The following is a 10959-nucleotide window of genomic DNA, read 5'->3' on the forward strand; positions in this document are numbered from 1 at the left end:
AGGATGACCTGCTAGCACAGGTTCTTTGATCTACTTTCTTAAAGGAAAGGCAACTTTAAAGGGGTCTACAATCTTACTTTGATCAAATGTATATAAATCATTCACAAGCTCAAGGAAAAGGTCAACACCCTGACCATGGAAAAAATACAAGCAGATAAATTAGCACAGAGATCAACAGACAGGGCTCCAACTGTCTGAAAAAAGTAATACAACCACCTACATACACCACAAGAGAGCATCAACATCTGAGTAGTTGGGGGACTCTGAACAAAGGGCTACTCAGAGTGTAGTCCAGGGAATCAAAAGGTCCTTCTCATGGGCAAACCCCCAAAGCAAAATCTCACCTCAGAATACATATACACTTTTGGTTAATAGGCTCAAAGCCAGAAGGCATCACAACCCTCCTGAGTCAGAGTCTAATTAGCTTAGTACCAAAAGGTGTGAAAGCTTTCCTGCAAGCAAGCCTCCCAGTAAGCAAACCTCCCCCTAAGCAAGCTCCTCCTTAAAGCAAGTTCCTCCCCTAATGGGCTCTATGTGATTCAGGGTGTATCACAGCAGGGCCAGAGTTCAAAGCAGCAAGACATCCTATTAATGGATGAGGAAGATGTTCCTATTCCATTAACATTATGTTCCCTGACAATGTGGACTCCTTGAGGGGAGGAACTATTTTACTTTAGTCTTTGTATCTCCAGAGCAAAGTACAGTTATGTGCTAGGGCACACAACATGTGCTTAATAAACGCTTGCTTGATTGATTTGTTCACACTTCTCCTGTGACACTTCTGACAGTGTCCTTTACATTTTAGTGGCTTGGGTACTCATCTTCCTGCTCCTTCTACACAAAACACAGACACAGACACAGACACACACAGACACACACACACACACACACACACACACACACACACACACACACGAGATTGTAAGCCCCCTAAAGGCAAGAACTATGACTTTTTAAATCGTCTTATTCTACAAAAGAATCAGATTAATACTTTGTATGTGGTAGGTCTAGGTAGCTATGCTGTTCAGTGGATAAAGTGCTGAGCCTGGAGTCAGAAAGATCTGAGTTCAAATCTGGCCTCAGAAACTCACTAGTTGTATGACCCTGGGCCAGTCACTTAAACTCCATTTGCCTTAATCCACTTGAAAAGGAAATGGCAAAGCATGCCAGCCAATATGCCAATACAGCCCCATACAGGGTTGTGAAGAGTCAGAAATGACTGAACAATGTCAGCAGTGCAGTGGGTCTACAATAAACGTATGGTGAATGGGATTGTTTAGGTAATTCACATGAATAGGCATAGTAGCAACCTAGTAACCACCTAGAAATCAGGAAGACTTCGGTGTAAGCCCAGCCTCTGAAAGATACTGACTGGGTGACCCTGGGCAAGTCACTTAACCTGTCAATGCTCCCAAGCAACTTTCTTTTTTTTTAGATTTTTTTTTTATTTTTTGTAGTTTACGACACTCAGTTCCACAAGGCTTTGAGTTCCAAATTTTCTCCCCCCTCCCCCCAAAGACAGCATAGAATCTGATATATCTTCTACATATACCTTCTCATTAAACATATTTACACAATAATCAAGTTGTAAAGAAGAATTATGACTAATGGAATGAATCGTGAGAAAGAAGAAACAAAACCAAAAAAGAAGAGAGAGAGAGAGAGAGAGCAAGAGAGCAAATAGTTTGCCTCAAATCTGCATTCAGACTCTAATTCTTTCTCTGGATGTAGATAGCTCTCTCCATCATGAGTCCTTTTCAGTTGTCTTTGAACCTTGTGTTGCTGAGAAGAGCCAAGTCTATCAAAGCTAATCATCACAGAAGCAATCTGTCTGTGATTGTGTACAATGTTCTCCGGTTCTGCTCCCCTCACTCAGCATCGGATCATGTGCGTCTTTACAGGTTATTATGAAGTCCGTATGTTGCCCATTTCTTATAGCACAGTAGCATTCCATTACATTCATATACCACAACTTGTTCAGCCATTCCCCAATTGATGGGCATCCCCTTGATTTCCAATTCTTTGCTACCACTAAAAGAACTGCTATAAATATTTTTGTACATACTGGTCCTTTTCCCACTTGTGTGATCTCTTTGGGATACAGCCCTAGAAGTGGTATTGCTAGGTCAAAGGGCATGAGAATTTTTATAGCCCTTTGGGCATAATTCCAAATTGTTCCCCACAACGGCTGGATCTGTTTACAACTCCACCAACAAAGTAACAGTGTTCCTATTTTCCCACATCCTCTCCAGCATTTATCATTTTCCTATTTTGTCATGTTAGCCAATCTGACAGGAGCGATGTGGTACCTAAGAGTTGTCATTTCTCTAATCAGTAGTGATTTAGAGCATTTTTTCATATGGCTATAGATATCTTTAGTTTCTTCCTCTGAAAACTGCCTGTTTTGACCATTTCTCAATTAGGGAATGACTTGTATTCCTATAAATTTGGCTCAGTTCCTTGTATATTTTAGAGATGAGGCCTTTATCAGAGACACTGGTTGTAAAGATTTTCTCCCAATTTTCTGCTTTCCTCCTAATCTTTGTTGCATTGGCTTTGTTTGTACAAAAACTTTTCAATTTAACATAATCAAAATTATCCGCTTTGCATTTTGTGATGATCTCTATCTCTTGTTGGGTCATGAATTCTTCCCTTTCCCATAAATCTGACAGGTAAACTATTCCTTGCTCTCCCAAATTGCTTATAGTATCAGCCTTTATTCCTAAATCATGGACCCATTTTGACTTTATTTTGGTATATGGTGTACCCAAGCAACTTTTTAAAACTGTAAATTGCAGAACAGGTACCCATCTGCTTTGATAGAGGGGGTTTCCTCATGGACAGTTCCTAACACCAGTGAAATCACAGGCCCATATTTAAGAGCAGGAAGAGGAGGAGGAGGAGGAAGAGGAGAAAGAGGAGAAGGAGAAGAAGAAGCAGCAGCCTTTTCCCTAATATGCTTTTCATTAAAGGGCAGAATTCAGGAAAACTTTGAATATTAAGATGTTACATGAAAAGTAAAGCATAATTTAATTTTTTAGAAGAAAAAGTAGAAAGAAAAAGAAAGTTAGGAAGACAAGAGGGGAACCTTCTCTCAAAATGTTTGTTTCTAGGTATACAGCAATACATTCTGCAGTTGAAGGATGATTTTCCCAGCATTTCAAGATGTTTGCTATTAGTGATGTCAATACCAATCTGAAGAAAGGGGGAAAAACATGTTTAACAATATTCTTCCCGAATTCAGTCATATTTTCAATTAGGAAAAAAAGAAATGAAAGAATCAACTTTCTTTTTACTGAGATGGAGGGAGAGAAAGCCAGCAAGAGAGTACTATGAGACAGAATAAAAATATCCCAGCACTAGCACACATGGTGAAGAGGTGGCGTGGGAGAAAGCTAGAGAAATGAATTTGCATGACCTCACCATCATCACCCCCTGAAATAGCCTGCAGAGAGAGAATGATTAACACCTTTTACAACACGTGTGTGTGCAGATGTACAGCAGGTAGCAATAACTCAATAAATCATTCCCTGCCTATCAGAACCTTCATTCAAATGTCTTACTGAAGAGTTCAGATCTTTTTGCTTAGAGTTTTAACTACCTCTTTTGTAAAAAAAGAAAACATATCCCATCTTCCCCAACGTGTCTCTAGGTTTTTCATCTGTCTTCCTGTCTCTTCTTTCACCTAACATCCTCTGTATAATAGAAGTCTCACTTTAGGTAAACAACAAAACGTCACTGGCAAAGGGATAGTTTGACCACGAAAAGAACAAGGGATCCAGGTCTTTAATAGCCAAAAGCAAACAAACAAATCAAAAAACTGCAGAAATTAGGCAATAAAAATTTGTTAACTTCCTACTGTGTGCAAGGCACTTTTCAACAGCACGAGGAGCAACGTAAAGGTTAAATAATAATACATGGTTTTGAGAAAATTGAAAGACAATAGAAGAGGTGTTCAAAAGCAGGGTATGACTGATTTCATGAGGAACTAGAATTCATGAGGCTAGAATTGTTACCAAAGTTTGGAGGTTGAGATGGAGGAGCCCTTTGAGCAGAATCTTGAAACACGAGGAACATTTATCTGGACAGAGAGAAGGGGGAAACACATTCCAGGAAACACAATGACATAAGAGAAAGCACAGAGGCAGTTAGAAGCTGTACCTAAAGTACTTTGCAAATAGTAAAGTACTATAAAAATGTGAGCTAGTAATAACCATCCTACCTCTTATATATGGCTGCCATTCATAGTTTCACAAGCAGAGAGTTCAGAGGTCATCTAGGCTGACTCCAGGGATGTGCTAGTGCATGTTTACCAACCGGTTCTCTGAAGGGGAAAATGTACACAGGACACACCTTTAAGTTTGTTATTGTTCAGTCATTTTCAGTCATGACCAACTCTTCATAACCCCAATTGAGGTTTTCTTGGCAAAGATACTACAGTAGTTGGCCATTTGTTTTCCAGCTCATTTTACAGGTGAGGAAACTGAGGCAAACAGACACAGGTAATACATGTCTGAGGTCAGATTTGAACTCAGGAAGGTGAGCTTTTTGGACTCCAAGCCCAGCACTCTACCCACTTCTCCACCTTCTAAGTTTAACCTGCATTATTGGCATTTTCTCTGCGACTCACTTAAGGCTAGACAATCCAAAAAAACAATAAATCAATCACTGATTGCCAGTTTCTAAGGTGTAAATGCTCACACTGAAAATGTACTAATTAGTTCTCCAGTTTTAGCTGGTTCCAACACATTCCTGTTTAACCCTTTCATTTTATAGATGAAGGAGCCCAGAGCAGGTTAAGTGAATTATCCAGGGTCACACAGAGAGCCAAGCTGGGTCCTCTGACTCCAGTGTTCAGTTCCAATGTGCCACAACTTATTTGGTTTTTCAAAGACTGATCAAATAAGATCATGCAACGACAGTCATGCCTGGTACTGGGAGACAGCAAAGCTGATAAATCCCAGAGTGCTTCCAAACAGTAGCCACAACTGAAAAGAACACGGTGTTTTTTCCAGCAGTGCAATGATCAAGAATAACAGCCAGCCAAAGAAATCATAGAAAAGAGATCTCTTTTTTCCTCCGTCTCTTTAAGCAAAAAAAAACAAGAAATGATGGGAACTCAACCCCAAGGATGAGTGAGAGATTTTCCTTTCAGAGAGAATGAGATTTTTAACACTCTAATTTGTGAAAGGAATAAGGAGGGGGGAAAGGACAATGCCATGTGTCTATGAGCACCATAGTCAAGTGAAAAGGAGGCATGCTCACTTTATGGAGTCCAGACTTATGATTTCAGTGGGCATAGGGAGCTCCTTGTGTGGACACTCTCTCCACCAGTATAGATTCGCCACTGAACTGCAACTCAAGAATCCTAGAGAGAAGCTTGGGAGACTGAATGGTTAAGCAACTTCCCTGGGTGACAAAGCTGGTGTTTGTTAGAGATGGGACTTGAACCCAGGCCTTCCTGACCCTGGGGCCTGCCCTCTACTCATCATACTGTACAGACTCTTAGAATTATTGTCACTTTTACTGTTATTACTAACAATAATACCAGCTCACATTTCTAGACCACTTTAAAATTTACAAAGCAGTTTTTTTTCATGAAACTCTGGGAGATAAGCAAAAGGAGAAGCTTCTTTCTCTCCCTGACTACGTTTCTCTCTTTTCGTTAGATGACTGCCAAAGTAAAGTTAACAGGGCTCTTGTGGGCATCCCTGTACAGCCTTTCAGTCATGCCCCTTGTATCATTCTTTTTAGGGAAGCCTCATTATTTAAAGACAGACTGGTTCTGATTCTGTTTTCTAAAGCTAGAGAGAACTTGATAAGTAAATGCCATACTGAAAAGAAAGAAATGTTTGGCATGGATGGGGTGGGAAGACGTGTTGTTTGTGGTTGTTGTCTGAGGTGTCTGACTCTTCATGACCCCGTCTGGGATTTTCTTGGCAAAGATACTGAAGTGGTTTGCCATTTCTTTCTCCAGCTAATTTTATAGATGAGGAAACTGAGGCATACAGGGTTAAGTGACTTGCCTAGGGTCACATAGCTAATGTGAGGCCATATTTTAACTCAGGATGAGTCTCCCTGACTCCAGCCCTGACACCCTATCTGCTGCACCACCCAGCTGCCTGGGGGGAGGTAGAAAAGTGAAACAAAAGGAGGTAAAAGCAAGGAAACAGAGAATTCGCTAAAAACCGTGGAGAGGTCTCTTTACATCCAATTCTGTGCCCCAATGCATAGTGATCTTCAGGGCAAAATAAAAAGTACTGATGCAGAGCTATCCTGTTCTCCCACATCTGGCCTCCATCAATCTGCCAGCACCTATTCAAGGGGCCACCATTAACACTACTGCCACTCCTTTGTTCCCCACGTCCCCCAAAGCCTGTAGTTGGCTTTGCAGCTGGAAAGCAATGACCTTACCACACTCAGAGAAATGCTGGTCCTCAACCACTAGGACAAGGAAATATAGTCCTGACAATCAGATTTACACATTTAGAAGCTCTTCAGAAAACATGCTTCCTCCCCTCCATTCAGAGTTGGAGGATCATGGGTATAGAAAGTCGCCCATATTGTCAAGCTCTGTTGGTGTGCTGGTGAGTTTGGTTAAACTCTTTCCTATCTATTCTTTCTTACAAAGGATTATTCACTGGTTAGGGGAAAGGAGAGAAATATACTTACAAATGAAGTTGAAGTTAACAAAAAGATGTCGATATCTTTTTTAATTTAGTAGACCAAAGTACGATGAATTGAATTATAATAGTTCACGCATAAGTACAATGTACTTCGCGGAAAGATGCAAAAAGAGCAGGATGTCATATGACAGAGAGAAATAATAGATTGAGCAAATTAAAATTTCAGATACTAACTTTGAAACCTTAGGAAAATGATTTACCCTGCTTGGACCTTTGTTTCTTCATCTGCAAAACAGTGATGGCACTATTTATGTAATCTATTTCACAGGATTATTGTGAAGAAATTATTTCATCAACTTTATAATAGAAGACTTATATGAATACAACTTATAATTATTCATCTGGCACTACTAAGACAAGGAGAAATGTCTAAATTTATAAATCTGATTGCTCAGACCACTTGTCCTAGATTTTTAAGACCGATATTTCTCAAACTTGGGATTGGTTCCCACTCTCTTTCTTCCATTTCTTTTCTCTTCCCTTACCTCCAGCACAACTTTTCTTCTAAAGGAGTTATAATACATAATCAAAGAAGTGGATGGATGAGAACTATGGTAAACCAGAAAGGTATTTGCAATGTAGTGACATTTCAACTCCACAAATGGTATAAAGCAGTGGTATCCAGCTCACACAAAAACAGAAGTCACTAAGCCATAGCATATTGGCTTAGTTTTAAAATGTTATATCACCTATGACTTGTTTTATTTTTACTTATTTTGTTAAATATTTCTCAATTACATTTTAATCTGGTTTGGGCCAAACTTGAGAGTATGGTGGGCTGTAGCCTATAGGCCCACGTTTGATATCTCTGGTATAAATAGATCTCCTCTACCTCCTCTTGAGGTCATCCCTCAGTTCTCCCCTAATAATCTCAAAGTTCAAAACAAATTATCTTATGTAGTACTTCTCCTGGACTCACTCTCCCAATCTCTACCCACAGGAGCAGATTGAGGCCCCAGAGAGTGACTATTACTCCCCTCAGGATTCTAGAGGTATCCCTGAAGGGTAAGGTTTCTAATATTATTATTCACAAGCTCCTATATGTTATACTCCCCTCTATCAACTAACCACTTTTATATCAATTAGTTTTTTTAAATGTTGAAGAAAAATACAGTAAGGACCATTCCCTCTACTCACACTTGGTCCCAGGGGAGAGTAGGTTAAAACTTGAAGCATAAATCTATTGAGGAAATAATATAGAGAACAACTGTGGCCAAGGGGTACCTCCCACCCCTGAAAATCCTTTCTTTCTTAATGGAGTCTCCATCAAGTTCCATTCTGGATTTGGCCTAGCTGGTAGATGAGTCCCTCCTTTATGCATTTGGGCTTACTCCTCAATGGACTCAGTTACTGCTGCCACCAACTTTAGGACTTCTGTTACTGTTAGGAGGTCAAATGGTTATGATGGACCCCCATCATCTCATTGGGCTTTTGGTCACTTCTGTCTGAGAATTACTCATTCACAAGAATACTCAGGAAAGAAGAAACATAGAAACAAAGGAAGTAGAGGTGGCATGCATCCATGGAAACATGGCAGCCATTGAGATATAGAGCCTGCTGACCCTTCCCTACCTAGTAGCTTGTAAGAATTTTTCCAACTAAAATTTAGTCCCCAAAGAAGAGAGCCATAGATCTCCTTAAACCTTTTGAGTGAACAATCAGTTCTGGCTCAGCCTTTACCGAGTCGTTAGTCCTACTGGCTTTTCAGCCAACCTGAAAACGTTTTATCACCACATAATCACTTATGGCTTCTCAGAGACTCACATTTAGGGAGTGACTCTCCAAAGTTCTATGTTTCACATTGGCAGCAGGCAAAGAATACCGTGCATGCTCTTCATAACCTACCAGGAAGAGCAAAGCCGTATGTGCTCTAAGGACTAGCTCTTCCACAACACTTTCTGGCCAGTCCCCCACAGCACTTATTTTTATTGATAGATTTTGTTTTTTTGTCACATTCATTTTCTAATATATCCTACCCCCATTCTCCTCCCCAGTGAGCCTACTTTCTAATAAAAAAAAATTAAGTCAGAGGAAAAACAATTGAGTGAATGCAATCAACATTTTTCAACTGTAACAAACAGCATATACATTATTCCACACCAATAGCCCCCCAGCTCTGCAAAGGAAGAAGGGAAGTGAATTTTCTCACTTCTTCTCTGGCTAAGCCAACCTTTAAAATTAGTTGTGATCTGGGAGAAGCAAATGGCACTAGAGTTTTGTACTGTTGCTAGGTTGTTGAACTGTAAGAATAGGACTCTGGTGGGGAGGGGATGAAAGGTTGGAGGCAGAGGGAAGGGGGAAAATATGTTAGCATTGATAGTCACAGGTGTTCTCTGGGGGAAGCAATCACATAACGAGAAATCTTGAAAACTTCTGTTTTCAGCTTTTATTTACCACCCCCACCAAATCCACCAAAGTTTAGCTGTTCTATTTCTAGTAGCTCTATTTCTAGACTGAAAGAACTTGGCAAATTTTAGAATATTATACACTTTTACAGGGAAAAGAAAAGATTACCTAAAAATAGGCTTCTCTTTGCCAAGAACTGCTTCCAATTACAGATCCCAGTTTGACTCACCTGCCCCATTTCCCTCGATCTCATTTTTGTCTACCTGTCCCTCTTACTGCGCCAGATTTATGGGGTATGGTGAACATTAGCTGACACGTGCAAGCCAATTTGAGCTCCTCAAAGAGAAAGTCTTCTTTAAATATAATTAAGATGCCAAACATTTGAAAGTCATTTCTACCAAAACCATAGTCAAGATTTGCTAATTCTTCTATTTTTAATGAGTTCTGTACCCTTATGTTTTGTGGAAGATAATTCCAAGGCATGTGATGTTTCACCATATGAGTTTCAAAATCAGGAACATGAGGCTTGCCTTATCTAAATCTCCATTCTTTTCTATTTTTTACTGACAACACCTGCCATTCGGAAAGAAAAAGCTTTCTGCTCTTCCCCAAAAGCCTAGGAACTTTAATTCAAACTCCCAGTGACATACAAGTTTAATGAATCAATTAGCCTTATCTGTGTGGCCAATCTAGTGTGCCTGTTTTTGTTTTTTAACTTTTAACATTCTTCATTCGAGGGGCTTTTATAAACAACTCCAGATGTCCTGTCTTCTGACATCTAGGTAATGATTCCTATAGCTACTGACAATAAAAACTATTTTCCTTTGTCACCCGTATCTACCCTGTCCTGTCTATCATGACACTATGCAGATCGGCAGACAGGCTAAGATGTTTTCATTTCCTCTCAGTACAATCTGAGGGATCACAGTCTGCTTTGTAAACCTGAAACACTCAGATAGTGTGCACAGTAGGTAAGCCAATCTCACCTTGTCTCTGTGTAACTTCAAATTCTGATTTTCAAAATGGCATCACACTGACAATAAACAGAAGAGGGAATCTAAACAAATTTCTAATTCATTTCTCTGTTTTGTGGAAAGAGAGAATTGGCTATAATTTAGAGGAATTTACATTCCGTCTTTCCTTGCTTAGTTAAAAAATGGTGCCCATTTCTTACACCTTACAAGGGTCTTCACATCTTTCTGTGTCATGAATGTTGCAGCTAGCAGGTGATAAAACCATTCCACAGTCCTATTCTGAAGTAGGAATGAGGTGCTGTCACTCACTACGCACACTCCCTGATGCCAACAGGCCCTCTGGCCAAGCTCTCTCCAACTCTCAGAAAGCTGACTGCCCTCTCTCCCCATAGTCCTGCTTCTTTGTGGATGTTATTACTTGTCTCATAGATTGAGGGTTTGCTTGCATGGGTTACCCAAGCATATCTTGGCTCAGATACTATTCTAAAAGGAAAACCACTCGTCTTTATGTTGTAACGAGCTGTGTGCTTCATTGATTCACTTATAAAATATGATGTATAAAACTTTAATCAGAAAGTTTTACTGTACCCCACAAATCTGGTGCGGTAAGAGAGATAGGGAGTAATAAAAGCAGGATTGAGGGAAATGGGGCAGGGGTGACAAATTGAGATATTTGGAAGTAATTCTTGGCAAAAGGTAGACTGGTTTTAGGTCATGGAAATGACATTAAAGTTCCTTTCCTCCCCAACACACAAGGTTTTTCTCAGAACAAACAGAAAAGACCCCCTCTACATTCAGACCAAAATAATGGGAATTTTCATCAGCCCCTGTCTCTCCCTGAGGAAGCTTCCAAAGTATTTATCCTGGTATTTTCCACTCTTTCTCCTGGTGGTTATGATCCAGTATTGTCTCTGTTTGTCTCTCCAGAAATGATTTGAGCTCCACAGGCATGG

Source organism: Trichosurus vulpecula, chromosome 2, assembly GCF_011100635.1.
Source record: "Trichosurus vulpecula isolate mTriVul1 chromosome 2, mTriVul1.pri, whole genome shotgun sequence".
NCBI classification, from domain to species: domain Eukaryota; kingdom Metazoa; phylum Chordata; class Mammalia; order Diprotodontia; family Phalangeridae; genus Trichosurus; species Trichosurus vulpecula.